This window comes from Papio anubis, chromosome 4 (genome assembly GCF_008728515.1).
Source record: "Papio anubis isolate 15944 chromosome 4, Panubis1.0, whole genome shotgun sequence".
NCBI classification, from domain to species: Eukaryota; Metazoa; Chordata; class Mammalia; order Primates; family Cercopithecidae; genus Papio; species Papio anubis.
In genome coordinates this window covers 126,994,345-127,010,042 of record NC_044979.1, presented here as the reverse complement: position 1 = coordinate 127,010,042, position 15,698 = coordinate 126,994,345, and positions in this window count along the sequence as shown.

Here is a 15,698-nt window from a genome sequence, read left to right as displayed (position 1 = left end):
GGCTCATTGGGCTTGGAAATGTCACCTTTTCACATCTACAAAAAGAGTGTTTGGAATCTGTTTCATCAAAATGCACATTCAATTCTGTGTTTAAAAAAAAGAGCACATCACATAGTGTTTTTGCAGATAGCTTGTTTCTAATTTTTAAGGCGATATTTATATGTTTTTATAAGGGCTCACTAGGGAGGGAAATGTCACTTCTTAGATTCTACAAAAAGATTATTTGGAACCTGTTTCATCAAAATGCAGGTTGAATTCTTGGATATAAAATAGCACATCACAAAGCATTTTCACAGATATCTTGTTTCTAGTTTATAAAACTGGATATTTGTATGGTCCTAGAAGTGCTCATTGGCCTTGGAAATGTCACTGCTTAGATTCTACAAAAAGAGTACACTTCTACACTCTTTTTGTAGAATCTTATTTCATCAAGATGCAGTTTCAATTTTGTGATATAAAACAGCACATCACAAAACATTTTCACAAGTAGGTTATTTCAAGTTTTTACGACTGGATATTCTTATGTTTCTATAAGGGCTCAATAGGCTTGGAAATGTCACTTGATGGCATTTACACAGAGTGTTTGTAACCTGTTTCACGAAAATGCAGGTTCAATTCAGTGATGCAGAATAGCACATTACAAAGTATTTTCACAGATAGATTGTTTCTAGTTTTTAGGACTGGGAATTCATATTTTCTTACAAGGACTCAATAGTTTGGAAACATCGCTTTTAGATTATATAAAAAAGCGTGTTTCATCTTTGTTGAATAAAAACACAGGTTTCATTTTGTGATATAGAACAGCACATTATAAAGCGTTTTCACAGATAGTTTGTTTCCAGTTTTCAGGGTTGGATATTTGTATATTCCTATAAGTGCTCAATAGACTCAAATATGTCAATTCTAGAATCCCCAAAAAGAGTGTTTCAAACATGTTTCATCAAAATGCATGTTCAATCTGTGAGATAGAACAGCACATCACAAAACGTTTTCACAGATAGCTTGTTTCTAGTCTTTCCTGTGTATATGTGTATTTTTTAATAAGGTCTTATTAAGTTTGGAAATGGCACTACTTAGATTCTACAAAAAGAGTGTTTCAAACTTGTTGAACCAAAATACAGGTTCCATTCTGTCATTTAAAACAGCACATCACAAAACGTTTTTACATATAGCTTGTTCCCAGTTTTTAGACTGGATCTTCTCATGTTCCTATAAGAGCTAAGTAGGCTCGGTAATGTCACTCTTTCAATTATATATATATAAAAAAAAAAAGTGTTTGGAACCTATTTCATTAAAACACTGATTCAACATGGGGATATAAAACAGTGCATCAAAAGCATTTTTACAAATAGCTTGTTTCTAGGTTTTAGGGCTTGATATTCTTATTTTCTTACAGGGGTTCAATAGGTTCGGAAATGTCACCTCTTTGATTCTATAGAAGAGTATTCTGAACTTGTTGAATAAAAACACAGGTTCTATTCTGTGACGTAAAACAGCACATTACAAGGCATTTTTATGTACAGCTTGCTTCTGGTTTTTAGGATGGATATTTGTATTTTTTCATACGTGCTCAATAGGTTCAGAAGCACAACTTTTTAGATCCTACAAATAGACTGTTTGAAACTTGCTAAATCAAAACATAGGTTCAATGCTGTAATATAAAATAGCACAACACAAAGCGTTTTCACAAACAACTTGTTTCTAGTATTCTGAGTGGATATTTGTACTTTCTTGTTAGATCTTAATAGGTTCACAAATGGCACTACTTAGATTCCACATAAAGAGTGTTTTGAATTTGTTGAATCAAAATAAAGGTTCCATTCTGTAATATAAAACAGCACATCACAAAGAGTTTTTACAGAAGCTTGTTTCTAGTTTTAGTTTTTAAGACTGGATATTCTTATGTTCCTATAAGAGTTCAACAGGCTCAGTAATGTCACTTCTTAGATTTTTAAAAAAGAGCATTTGAAACCTATTCTTAGAAATGCTGATTCAATTCAGAGATATAAAACAGCACATCACAAATCATTTTCACAGATAGTTTGTTTCTAGTTTTTAAGGCACAATTTTTGTATTTTCTTATAGGGGCTCAACGGCTTCAGAAACAACACTTCTTAGATTCTACAAAAGAGCGTTTGGAACTTGTTGAATCAAAACACACATTGTAATCTGTGATATAAAACAGTACATCACAAAGCGTTTTCACAGATAGCTTGTTTCTCGTTTTTATGGCAAGATATTCATATTTTCCCATAAGGGCTCAATGGGGTAAGAAATGTCACTTCTCAGATTTTACAAAAAGAGTGTGTGTAAGTTGTTGCATTAGAACGCACGTGCCACTCTGTGATATAAAACGGCACATGACAAAGCATTTTCACAGACAGCTTTTTTGCAGTTCTTGGGACTGAATATTTGTATATTCTTGTAAGGGCCCAGTAGGCTCAGAAATGTAACTTTTTAGACTCTACAAAAAGAGTGTTTTGAACACTGTTTTATAAAAATGCAGGATTAGTTCTGTGATATACAACAGCAAATCGCTAAGTGTTTTCACAGATACATTGTAGTTTTTAGGGTTGAATATTTGAATTGTCTTATAAAAGCTAAATAAATTTGGAAATGTCACTACTAAGTTTCTACAAAAGATTGTTTTGCACTTGTTTCATTAAGATGTGGGTTTAATCATGTGACATAAAACAGCATATCACAAAGCATTTTTACAGATAGCTTGTTTCTAAGATTTAGGACTGGATATTCATATTTTCTTACAAGGACTCAAAGTTTGGAATGTCACCTTTTAGATTCTACAAAAGAGTGTTTGGAACCTTTTTCATCAAAACACAGTTTAAATTCTGTGATAGAAAACCACACATCAGAAAGCATTTTTACAGATAGCTTGTTTTTAGTCTTTAGGGCTGAATATTTATCTTTTCTAAAAAAGGCTCAATAGCTTTGGAAACTTTACTTTTTAGATTCCAGGAAAAGTGTGTTTAGAACTTGTTGAATCAAAACAGAGGTTCCATTTTGTGATATAAAACAGCACATTACAAAGCATTTTCACAGATAATTTGTTTCTATTATAAAGGGCTATATATATTTATATTCCCATAAAAACTCAGTAAGTTCAGAAATGTCACATCATCGTTTCTACAGAAAGAGGGTTTGGAACATGTTTCATTAAAATAAAGTTCAATTCTGTGATATAAAACAGGACATCACAAAGTGTTTTCACAATATGTAACTTCATAATTTCTACAAAAACTGTTTTGAATTTGCTGAATCAAAGCATAGGTTTGACAGATTTTGACATATACTTGGGCCAAGCACTTTGATAGTTTGACTTTCCTGTCTTAACAATGTCCTCAGAAGGGACTGTAACACATCTCTGGACCCATTGTCTAGTTACATGTCTCTCTTTTGCCTGGACGCTGCTTTCAGTTAGCATTGTAGCATTTCTTAGCACTGCAACCAAACAATATGACTCTTTTGCCTGGGCGGTGTTTACAGGAGACATGGTGAAATATCTCTAGGCCCATAATTTATGCGATATGACTCTACTCTCCTGCCTGGACAGTGCCCAAAAGGGGCATTGTGCCATAGAGCTGGGCCTAGCCCCCAAGTTTTGTGACTTTTCTGCCAGGACACTTCCTACAAGGAGAATATTGGAATATTTCTGGAAAAGCATTTAGGCAATTTGGCTGTCCTGCTGGTCTCAAAACCACAGAGGGGATTGACATACACCTAGGTATAGCTCACAGGCATGATAATGACTCTTATATGTGGACCCAGCCAATAAAAGAAATTTTTACTCTCAAGACTAGGTTTAGAGACACTAGTAATGTCCTCAATCTCCTTCCGGTATAAAGGTCACAGAAGATTACAATACTCATACATATTACATAAAGACCTGTGTTGTTCAAAGAGGGTCATAACATGGCCCAGCACACAGGTGAAATTCTGAGTCTCATATGCTCACCCAGCTGACAGTAAGAACTGTCACTGTCTCACATATATGAAGCCAACTGTCACACATGAAAACAGGACATATGTGGCATTGTAAATCTCATCCCTGGAATTCTCTGCCAGTGTGATTGTGATATATATCGTTGCCAAGCACCTGTGTAATTTGACTCTCCAGATTGTTTCCAGCCCATATATGGGACTGTGATATCTATCTAGGCTAACCTCTTTGTGATATGACCACTCTGCCTGGGGCCTACTCTCAGTAAGGATTGTGACATATCTCTGGATCAAGCATCCGGGTGATGTTACATTCTTGCATGCACCATGACCACAGAAATTACTGTGATATGTCACTGTATCCACCACTTAGTTGACATAACTCTCCTCTCTGAACTGAGCTCTTCATATGGGTGGGGATAGTGACATATTGCTAGGCCAGGCACACAGGTGATGGTACTCTCTTTCCAGGGTCATGCCCAAAGAAGGGCATTGTGACATATCTCTGGGCCTATTACCTAGGTGGTACGGGTCTCCTACTTCTGTCCTGCTCACGTGGATAGTGACATATTTCTATGCCAGGCTCACAGGTGATGGTACTCTTTTGCCAAGGCCATGCTTCATGTAGGGAATTATGACACACCTCTAGGCCTATCACCTAGGTGATGTGACTTTCTTCTTGGGTGCTGACCACATGGAGCATTGTGGCATAAGGGTGGAACCTGCACCTAGGTGATGTAACCCTCTTGCCTAGGTTCTGTTTTAAGGGAGCCTTATGACTTATCTCAGGACCCAGCACCCAGTTTATATGGTTCTTCTGCCCAGTTTCTGCCCACATGTTAGACTGTGACAAATACATAGGGAAGCACGTAAGTGATAGGACTCTCTTTTTTCTACCTCAAGCCTGCATACTGAGGAAATTGGAACACATCTCTGAGCCCATGACATAACTGATGTGACTTTCTTCTCTTGCCTGGACCTTTACAATGGGGGGATTGTGACATATATCTGAGCTCAGCACTTAGGTAATATGACTCTCCTCATTTTTCTGAATCATGCACACAAAGGGAAATTTTGATCAATTACAGGGCCCAGCACTCAAATGATGTTACTCTTCTGCCTAAGTCCTGAATTAAGATGGAATTATGGCATATTGCTGGGCCCAGCACCCTGACGATGTGACTCTCCTGCCTGTTCCAGAGCCACAGAAGGTATTTTGGCATGTCTTAGGCCCATCCTTTAGGTGTTTTGGCTCTCATGCCTCATCTGTGTTTATTCCACATGTATTAATCTGTCATATTGCTAGATCCAGCACCCAGTTTATGTGACCCTCCTTCCTAGGGCCTGCCTAGAGAGGGCATTGTGACATACTGCTGGACCAAGCACACAGGTATTGGTACTCTTCTTCCAGGGCCATGTTTCAAGGAGGACATTGTGACATATCTCTGAGCCTGTTACCAAGGTGATGTGACTTTCTGCTTGGGCCTTGCCCACATGGAACATTGTGAAATAAGGGTGGAACCTGCACCTAGGTGATGTTACTCTTTTGCCTGGTGTGATGGTTAATACTGCATGTCAACTTGATTATATTGAAGAATGCAAAGTATTGATTCTGGGTGTGTCTGTGAGGGTGTTGCCAAAGGAGATTAATATTTGAATCAGTAGGCTGGAAAAGGCAGAGCCATCCTTAATCTGGTGGGCACCATCTAATCAGCTGCCAGTGAATATAAAGCAGGTAGAAAAATGTGAAAAGGCTAGACTGGCCTAGCCTTCTAGCTGACATCTTTCTCTTGTGCTGGATGCTTCCTGCCCTCGAACATCAGATTCCAAGTTCTTCAGTTTTGGGACTCGGACTGGCTCTCCTTGCTCCTCGGCTTGCTGACAGGCTGTCGTTGGACCTTGTGATCATGTAAGTTAATGCTTAATAAACTAACTCCCATATACATATATGGGAGTTTATTATCATGTTATATATATATGTGTGTGTGTGTATATATATATGTGTGTGTGTGTGTGTGTGTATTCTATTAGTTCTGCCCCCCTAGAGAACCCTAACACAGATTTTGGTACCAGTAGTGGTTCTAACAGAAAATTAAAGATGGAGTTCTTTCATTGGTTTTGGGGTTTCTGGAGTTGGCTGCTTAATATGATTAGACCCCAAAATGCTAAGGACTCTACTTCTAATAGTATGAAGAACACTGATAGTCCTTGGCATGAACTGTTTACAGAGTTATGTAAAATAAATGCATTTGACACTGCTGATTTACTGCTTGTGGGGGCAAGAAGTTTAGTGACTCTACACATAATGCCTTTGACCATATGTGGAGAATCATGGAACATAATGAAGCTTGTTGGTTGCTCCTAAGTTCAGTGGACAAAGTGATGAAAGAAAATGACAACATCAGGGATGCCATCTTGTGGCTTCAGAAGCAAATACTGAGCCTCAAATCTGCTAAGATTGCCCTGAATGAGAGTCTTATCTGCTGTAGAGACAGAGCTGAAATTGTGGAAAAACAGACACAAGCTCTTATCATGCGAATGGCTGACCTGCAATGGAAGATGCATGCACAGCCTCTCCAGGTGTCTACTATTAAAGTGAGGGTATTGATCGGAAGAGAATGGGATCCTGAAACTTGGAATAGGGATGTGTGGGAGTACCCTGATGAAGTGACGGACACTGAATTTTTAAACTCTGATGAACCTATTTTACCAGACAGAACAGTTTCCCCATCCCCGTAGTGGCAACATCCCCTTTCCAACCCATGCTGCCATCAGCATTTCCACCTTTGTCTGAGGAGATAAACCCTAGGTTGCCTGAGAATATTCTGTTCCTCTAGATGGCCTCCCCTGAGGCAGTTGCCAGGCAAGATAATGTTGATTCTCCACAGGATCCACCCCCAACACCCCTGTTTTCTTCTAGACCTATAACTAGACTAAAGTCCCTGTGGGCCCTAGAGGTGTGGTTGAGAGTGTGACCCATGAGAAGGTATGCTACACTCAAAAAGAACTGTTTGAGTTCTCTAACTTATATAAACAGAAATCTGGATAATGGGCATGGGAATGGATATTAAGGATAAGGGATAATGGTGGAAGGAACATAGAGTTGGATGAGGGTGAATTTATTGATTTGGGCCCACTAAGTAGGGACTCTGCATTTAATGTTACAGCTTGGGGAGTTGAAAAAGGTTCTAATAGTTTATTTGCTTGGTTAGCTGAAATATGGATTAAAAGATGGCCCTCTGTGAGTGAGCTGAAGATGCCTACTCTCCCTTGGTTTAATGTAGAGGAAGGTATCCAAAGGCCTAGGGAGATTGGGATGGTGGAGTGGATTAGTCACTTTAGACCTACTCATCCCAGCTGGGAAGGTCCAGAAGATATACCCCTGACCAATGCCTTCTGATATTGTTTGTGATAGGTTTGTGGGGGCAGCACCTGCATCTCTGAACAGCCCTATAATTGCTCTTCTCTGCATGTCAGATCTAATGGTGGGAAATGCAGTCACTCAGCTACAAAATTTAAAATCAGTAGGAATCATTGGATCCCAAGGTGGCAGGGGCCAAGTGTTGGCACTCAACCAACAAAGGCAAGGTGAGCATAGCTACCATAATAGACAGCAGAGGCAGAGTGGCAGTCAGAATAGTCTCACTTGTGTAGAGCTCTGGCATTAGCTAATTAATGACAGTATTCCTAGAAGTGACACTGATAGGATGCCTACTACATTCCTACTTAATTTATATAAGGAGAAAACTTCTAGGTGGAATGAACAAAAGACTAATTTGAATTATAAAAACAGAGAATCATGGCACCTTGATCAATTTCCAGACTTGAGCCAGTTTACAGACCCAGAGGGGAGGCCAGATTGTCTTGAGGAAGGACCCCACTACATTACCGACAATTTACGTAGTGAATCTTTTACCCATCCTTCCCCAAGGAGACCTCCGGCCTTTTACCAGGGTGATTGTACACTGGGGAAAGGAAAATGATCAGACATTTTGGGGACTACCGGACACTGACTCTGAACTGACGTTAATTCCAGGGAACCCAAAACGTCATTGCAGCCCTCAGTTAAAGTAGGGGCTTTCTGGCCTCCCAGAATACTGGGGTGAATTTGTTTTTTTGTAGCACCGCCAGGATTTGATGGTGCAAGTCTTGTAGTCCAGAAACATCTTCCCAACGCTGCTCCCCATCTTGTGCCCTCTCTCTCCTGGCATCCTTACCTTTGAGGAAGGAGGAACTTCTCTCTTATGTTCTTTCCAGTCTCTCCCTGACAGGGAAGCCTGGAGATTAGGGTGCCTGCTTTCCACTGCAACTGCAAAGTATGGGGGTGTCGGCTAGGAGGTGGCTTCCTGGGTGCCCTCCCCAGGGTGCTTGGTAGGAGCATCTGCTGTGCTCTGCTCTGTGGACTTTGGTCCTCCTGGGCAGAGGACACTGGCATCAAGGGGGCAGCAGGTAGCCCTGTGCCCTGGCCCTTTCCTGGCTGGCAGCTGTGGTATGGTCTACTACCATCTAAGGTGCCCAAGAAAGAAGGGGGTCGGGGCCTGGTCATGGGGGCACCTATTGTTCCTCAAAATTCCACTGGCAGGGTACACGTTTTACTGAAAATCATCGATGTGGAGTGCACCTTCCTTGCACGAGGTGGGGGGCTCAATGCCGAGTGCCATTGTGAACCCAGAAAAAAAGGCAGGGGTCCTTCTCCCGCTGGAACAAGTTTTTTTTTTTGTTTTTTTTTTTTTTTTTTTTTTTTTTTTTTGAGAGGGAGTCTTGCTCTGTCACCCAGGCTGGAGTGCAGAGGCATGATCTTGGCTCACTGCAACCTCTGCCTCCCGGGTTCAAGAGATTCTTCTGCCTCGGGTTCCTGAGTAGCTGGGACTACAGGCGCCCACCACCACCACTGGCTAATTTTTGTATTTTTAGTACAGACGGGGTTTCACCATGTTGGCCAGGCTGGTCTCAAACTCCTGACCTCAAGTGATCTGCCCGCCTCGGCCTCCCAAAGTGCTGGGGTTACAGGTTTGAGCCATCGCGCCGGGCCCTGCTGGAACAATTTGTCACTAGTTCTGGGACTTCCCTTCCTCCTTTCATACCGGCCCACAGTCTAGTGTCGCTACCTCTGCCCCTAGTAACAGCCTCTGCCTGGGCCCCCTCGCCCCCTCCGGCCTCGCCCCTCTTAAAAAACTGCTACCCTGATGTTTGCTAAGACGCAGGGGAGGTTCTTCCTGTCACCGACCCGCTCCCTAGGAAGCGGAGTGTTTTCTGGGCCAAGGGCGCATCGAGGGTGTGACCCACTCCCCGGCCAAGTGTGAGGCCGGGGCGTGGCGGCCGATCCCACTGCTCACTGGGGCACTTTCCTTTCCAGGCAGGGAGGAGCCCTGGAGGGCACCGGGATCCCACCCAGCGCAGAACGCACTGGCCAGCGGGCCGCTTGGCAAGCGCCATGTGCCGCTGGCGACCCTCGTCAGCTCTGCATTAGTGAGAGGTTATGTAGAAGAGGAAAGAAATTTTCCCTGCTTAGCCGATTTGTCCTCCCTCTCTGCTTACTGGTTAGGAGATAGAAGGCGAGCCCAGATCCGGGGTAGCAATTCACATTCCATTACAAAACTCTACACAGCTTCCAAGCTAGCACCAGCATATATTTGGGGAACATCGGAGGAGTTTTCTTCTTCTTTTGTGGGTGGTCATGATCGTGGTCGTGGAGAGACATAGAAGGGAGAATAAAAAGTATGACGATGTGGTAAGTCAAAACACCTGGCTGGGATTTTTATTAACAGAAAATTAAACCCTCGATCTTCAGAGATTAAGCTTAGCCCTTTCTAAGTCAATGGAAACAAAATGCTTGTTGGATAAGAATGCTGAAAATAGTGAGAAATTTCTGTCTTAAGAAACCTTAAAATGATTTCTGCAAAGACAGAGTTTCCAGTGCACCCACATATATTTGAGAGGGTTTGTTTTGTTGTTTGTTTGTTTGTTTTTGAGACGGAGTCTCACTCTGTCGCCCAGGCTGGAGTGCGGTGGCACAATCTCGGCTCACTGCAACCTCTGCCCCCAGGGTTCAAGCGATTCTCCTGCTTCAACCTCTCGAGTACCTGAGACTACAGGTGCGTGAGAGGGTTTATTTTTCCTTACATATGTAGTTGTCTCTGAATTTGCGGACGATTATTCTGAAGGAAGTTTAATAGAATTGGAAGGTGAGGGAAAGAGAACTGCCAAGAGAAGGATGTGATTTTGTTTTCATTATTTCACACTCGTGAAAGGTATCCTCTAGATTTGGTGCTTTTTCAAGTAGGCATGTATAGTTTTGAAGCCATATTTTAATTAGAGGATCTGAGGTTAAAGATCAAAGTCTGGGCTAAAACCTCTTTGAAAAAAAAACCAAAAAAATGCTTAGTTCAGTGCTACATTTGAGATTCCACAGAACTTTTGCAGGAATGGGTATGAATTCCTTCAAAATGATCCTGTACTCCATTTCAGGTAAATGAAGTTACACTGTCTCATCATTCTTAAAAATACGGCTGGCCGGGCATGGTGGCTCATATCTGTAATCCCAGCAATTTGGAAGGCCAAGTTGGGCGAATCACCTGAGGTCGGGAGTTCAAGACCAGTCTGACCAATATGGAAGAAACCTGTCTCTACTAAAAATACAAAATTATCCGGGCATGGTAGGGCATGCCTGTAATCCCAGCTACTGGGGAGGCTGAGGCAAGAGAATCACTTGAACTCGGGAGGCGGAGGTTGGAGTGAGCCGAGATTGCGCCATTGCACTCCAGCCAGTGCAACAAGAGTGAAACTCCATAAAAAAAAAAAAAAAAAAAAAAATATATATATATATATATATATATACAGCTACATTGGTTGCATATTAGGGTGTCTTGTTTCGCAAAGGATTTGCTGGATGTGTGATACTTTTTAAAAATGCCATTGATGCTTACTGATATATGGAATATCATTATCTGGGGTTTTCTAGATACCATTTTATTTCTCATCAGAAATTCAGACTCTAAGCCCATATGGCAGACACGTGTTTGTTATGTGATGGGGAACATGTATCTCACTGAGCTGATACAGGTGGTGCACCTGTTCCTAACTTGTTACCCATCCAACGAGTGACCTTTTGATGAAATGATCTTTTAAGTTTCTTCAGGCAGACTCCTGAGGCCTTATTTGCATCTGACACAGGTACAGTATGTTACCTTAACTTAAAGCATTTTTTTCTCCTTTAAGAGAAAAAATAAACTTTACCTTATAAGTCCTGTATTTGATCAATAGCTGTTTATTGGCTACCTGGTTTATGCCAGGCACTACACAACATAGGTGTGCTGGTAATAAATGTAGCTGCCTTATGTCAGGGGTCTCCAACCCCTGGGTCACAGACTGCTATAAAGATAGACAGTTGCTAGTCTCATAGATGATATGTCACATTGAAAGAGACTCATCCAGCCATGAAGAGGTTATTTATATCTGTGTTAACTGCTAAACGTTAACTATGACAAGAACCTATGAAGTAAAGTTTGGCCTTTGTGTTGGGAGGAGAAATGGAGGATGCTGGGATGCAGGTCAAGGAAGGCATCCCATGGAAGTGACATTTTAACTAATATCTGAAGGATGGGTGACTGGAGGGAAAGAATGCTTCCAAGAACAGCTGGTACAGACCCCTGAGGTTGAAAAGGTGGATGTGTCCAGGGTAGTGAGAGAAGTACAGTGTGTTTGGAAGAAGAAAAAGTACTGAATGAAGTAAATGATAGGAATGGTGAAGAAGGTAGGGACTAGAGCAGACTTGTAAGAACTGGAAAACTGTGAAAAGTGTTGGCCCAAAAAGCAGCATGATGATTAGCTGGGCACGGTCACTCACACCTGTAATCATAGCACTTTGGGAGGCCGAGGAGGGCAGATCACCTGAGGTCAGGAGTTCGAGACTAGCCTGACCAACATAGAGAAACCCCGTCTCTACTAAAAATACACAATTAGCCAGGTGTGGTGGCACATACCTGTAATCCTAGCTACTCAGGAGACTGAGGCAGGAAAATCACTTGAATCTGGGAGGCGGAGGTTGTGGTGAGCCGAGATCGTGCCATTGCACTCCAGCCTGGGCAACAAGAGTGAAACTCCATCCAAAAAAAAAAAAAAAGCAGCATGATGAGATTTGCATGTTAAGGACTATTTTTCCCCATGGTAGAAAATGTTTCTGGTAAGAGGAAAGAATAATTGGCCTTCTCTTTGGAAGGAAATCAGTTAGAAGGCTAGTTTATGAAAATTTTGACAACTAGTAGTGGCCTGGAGCATCAAGGCAGTAAAGATGGGAACTCGGAGGGATTTGATAGAGGTTCAAGAGGTAGGAAAATCTCGCTAATGGAATGGTGTTGGGAAGGGATGAATGACTTTCCAATCTTGGCTTTTATAGTTGGGTGGATGCTGATGCCTCACTGATATTGGAATGCTGGATTAAGCAATGTTTATGAACGGAGCATGTTCCCTACCCTTTATAGAGTTAAGTACATGTTTTTCACGTTTTTAGTGTTTTCTCTACTTGTAGTGTGTTTTAGTTGGTTAAAAGTTATGTACCTGGCATGGATGAAGCATGAAAAGTACTCATGTAAGTGAAAAGACAATGTTATTTTCTTACCTATTAAAATAATTAAATGGTTTCCTACTGCCCACTTCTCCTTTTTCTTCTTTTTAATTTCTTGATACTAAAAGGCAAAGAAGAAATTTCTTATAGATGGCCTGAGCTTTTGAATAATTTTCAAATGAGATGTACACCTCATTTGTTGGGTACATCAAATGAGATGTACACAACATAAAGCGTTGTAGTTTATGTTTGCTTTAGTGATGCTTTATCTGTTTGACTTGTAAGCCTAACATTTATGGAAAGAGGCTTTTGGTAGGAACCAAGCTGGGATTTTTACAATGGCTTAAGTCCATCAGAGCAGATCTTATGCTACTTAAGAGCATCAGAACTCCTTTCATTGTCTGATTTTTCAACTTATTTCTTAATCGGAACCCCATAAAGAACATGAGTGGTTTTCTGATATCCTTAATGTCTTAAATATCAATATTTTACTTACCAGCAATCTGTGTGAAAATAAAGTTTATTTAGCAAACAAAAGTTGCTGTGTATCTACTGTATGCTGGGATCTTCACTAGATCTATGGGTGCCAAAGAAAAAGATCTATTTTACCCCTTTTGCAAAGAGTGAAACTTATTCCCACAGAGTGATTGTCTAGCTAGGATTTAAATACTTTTGGTGATGGCAGACTTACTACCTACACCTAGACAGCCCTGGGATTCCTACTATATTCGTTCACTTTTTTTCCCCCCCCGCTCTGTCCCCCGGGCTGGAGTGCAGTGGCACAATCTCAGCTCACTGAAACCTCCACCTCCCAGGTTCAAGCGATTCTCCTTCCTCAGCCTCCCAAGTAGCTGGGATTACAGGAACCTGCCACCGCACCCAGCTAATTTTTGTATTTTTAGTAGAGACAGGGCTTCACCATTTTGACCAGGCTGGTCTCGAACTTCTGACCTTGTGAACCACCAGCCTTGGCCTCCCAAAGTGCTGGGATTACAGGCGTGAGCCATCATGCCCAGCCTAATTCATTTTTTTCCCATGGCAAATAAAATATTTTTGGAACAAGATAGATTGTGATGTGTTCTGCTGAGTTGGTACACGCTAGAAGCTGGAGTCCAGACATGTTGTTCTGTGCTTTATGCAACTCAGGAGACAGTGTGCAATCTGACCCCCAGAGAGTTCCATTGGGGCATGCTTCAACTACTCAGCAAGTGGCCATCTTTTACATTAACGTTTCTGCTCCTGAGACAAGATATCTGTCTCCCTGGGCTGCACAGCCATCCTCTTATGTGTGAACTGGGCCACAATCCTCTAAGACAATCTCACATGGAAGTCTTATTGGGACTGTCATTTGGGGTAATGCTTGTCTCTAATGTCATCCAAATGACTCACCAAAACCTCAGGTAACCGCCACTGTGCTCCAAAGAAGGTTCGCTTTTAAGGTGTCAATCCTGACAGATGTAACCTGAACATCCCTTTGGGCCCCAGTGAATCTCTCCATTTGGGGGAGAATGTGATTCTTCATCTCTTACTTGGGAGCATGGATATTTCTGAATAACCACAACCAAAAATTCTATTAAGAGAGACACCACACTTTATTTCATCTCTTTATTAGATGAGATAAACCGAATAGGAAGGAATACAACTTTAAAAAGCCCTCCTTACTCCTCATTTTTTAAAATTGGAATAGCTTGGTGAAGAGATGCTAAAGAGAATACTTCTAAAACTAAGCTTAAGTGTGATTTTTGAAAATTTAAGTTGTAAGGTACTCTACAAATAACTCAGAGTCCCTTGCCTCACTGTGACCCAACCATATATGTGGGTTTAGAAGCCTAATTATAAGTTATTTATAAATATAACTTACCAGACAATTGCCTTGTTGTGAATATCCAAGATTGAAATCAATAGTATGTTTAGAACCAATTTTTGGTGACAAGCATATATGAGCTAACTTCTGGATAAGCCATGCATAGCTACTTATTTTAAAGAGTGCAAGATAGTGGTGACCACACATGCTGTCTTTTGGGTGATGAATTTTTAAAAAATATTTGTGTATTTGCACTGTTATAGTATTGGCTTCCTCAAGGCCCTGATGTGTTGAATTTTCTATGCTTTGGGGTATGGGCATGCCTTACATACAGCTGTCTTCTAAATATGTTAGACCATCTATTGTGGTAAGATTAAGTGAATGAAAGTTGAATATATTTTCTGTAAGTCCCTGAGAAAATTAATGAAATAAGTGAATAAAGAAATATATGTTTTTGAATTTTAGTGAGTTTACTTCAGATAAATTAAAAATTGTATCAGGTAAGCCAGGCCATGTAACGTGTCTTAAGGGTGTCTGTGATATGCTCATTCTTTGCACACTCAAAACCACTGTTGGTTAGGCACAGTGGCTCACACCTGTAATCCCAGCACTTTGGGAGGCCAAGGCAGGTGAATCACTTGAGGTCAGGAGTTCGTGACCAGCCTGACTAACATGGCAAAACCTCATCTCTACTAAAAATACAAAAAATTAGCCAGGCATAATGGTGTGCACCTGCAATCCTGGCTACTCGGGAGGCTGAGGCAGGAGAATCAATTGAACCTGGGAGGTGGAGGTTGCAGTGAGTGGAGATCGTGTCATTGCACTCCAGGCTGGGCGACAGACCGAGACTCCGTTCCAAAAAAAAAAAACAACCACTGTCATCTTGCTAAGAATGTGGCATTGGGTTACATGCTGTAAAATCACCTTTTCCTCAGGAAAGTGGATGTTCTGCCTTAGAATGAGAGAATGCGTGTGCATGTTTCATCTTCTTGTGACAATAAGTGCTGAGAACAGAATAGTCACTCACTTTCTCAGTTTCTCATTGATTTTGCCTCTTTTTTAAAGCAGCTCTAGATGTAGATGGGGTGAGCATGGTGGTCTGTGTGTTCTGAAGCTTGCTTTTGGAGAGTAGATGGTGAGTGGCCACATGTTTGTTTTGTGTTATGCTCAAGAAAAAGGGAGAAGTATATGTACATTGGGAAAGTGGAGTGGTTAGCACTGATCAAATTCTTATGTTTATAGATTCTGATTTGTTTCATTATTACCTTTACAGTAAGTGATTTTTCTTTTCTTTTCTTCTTTTTTTTTTTTTTTTTTTTTTGGTCACCCAGGCTGGAGTGCAGTAGGGCGATCTCAGCACAGAGCAACCTCTGC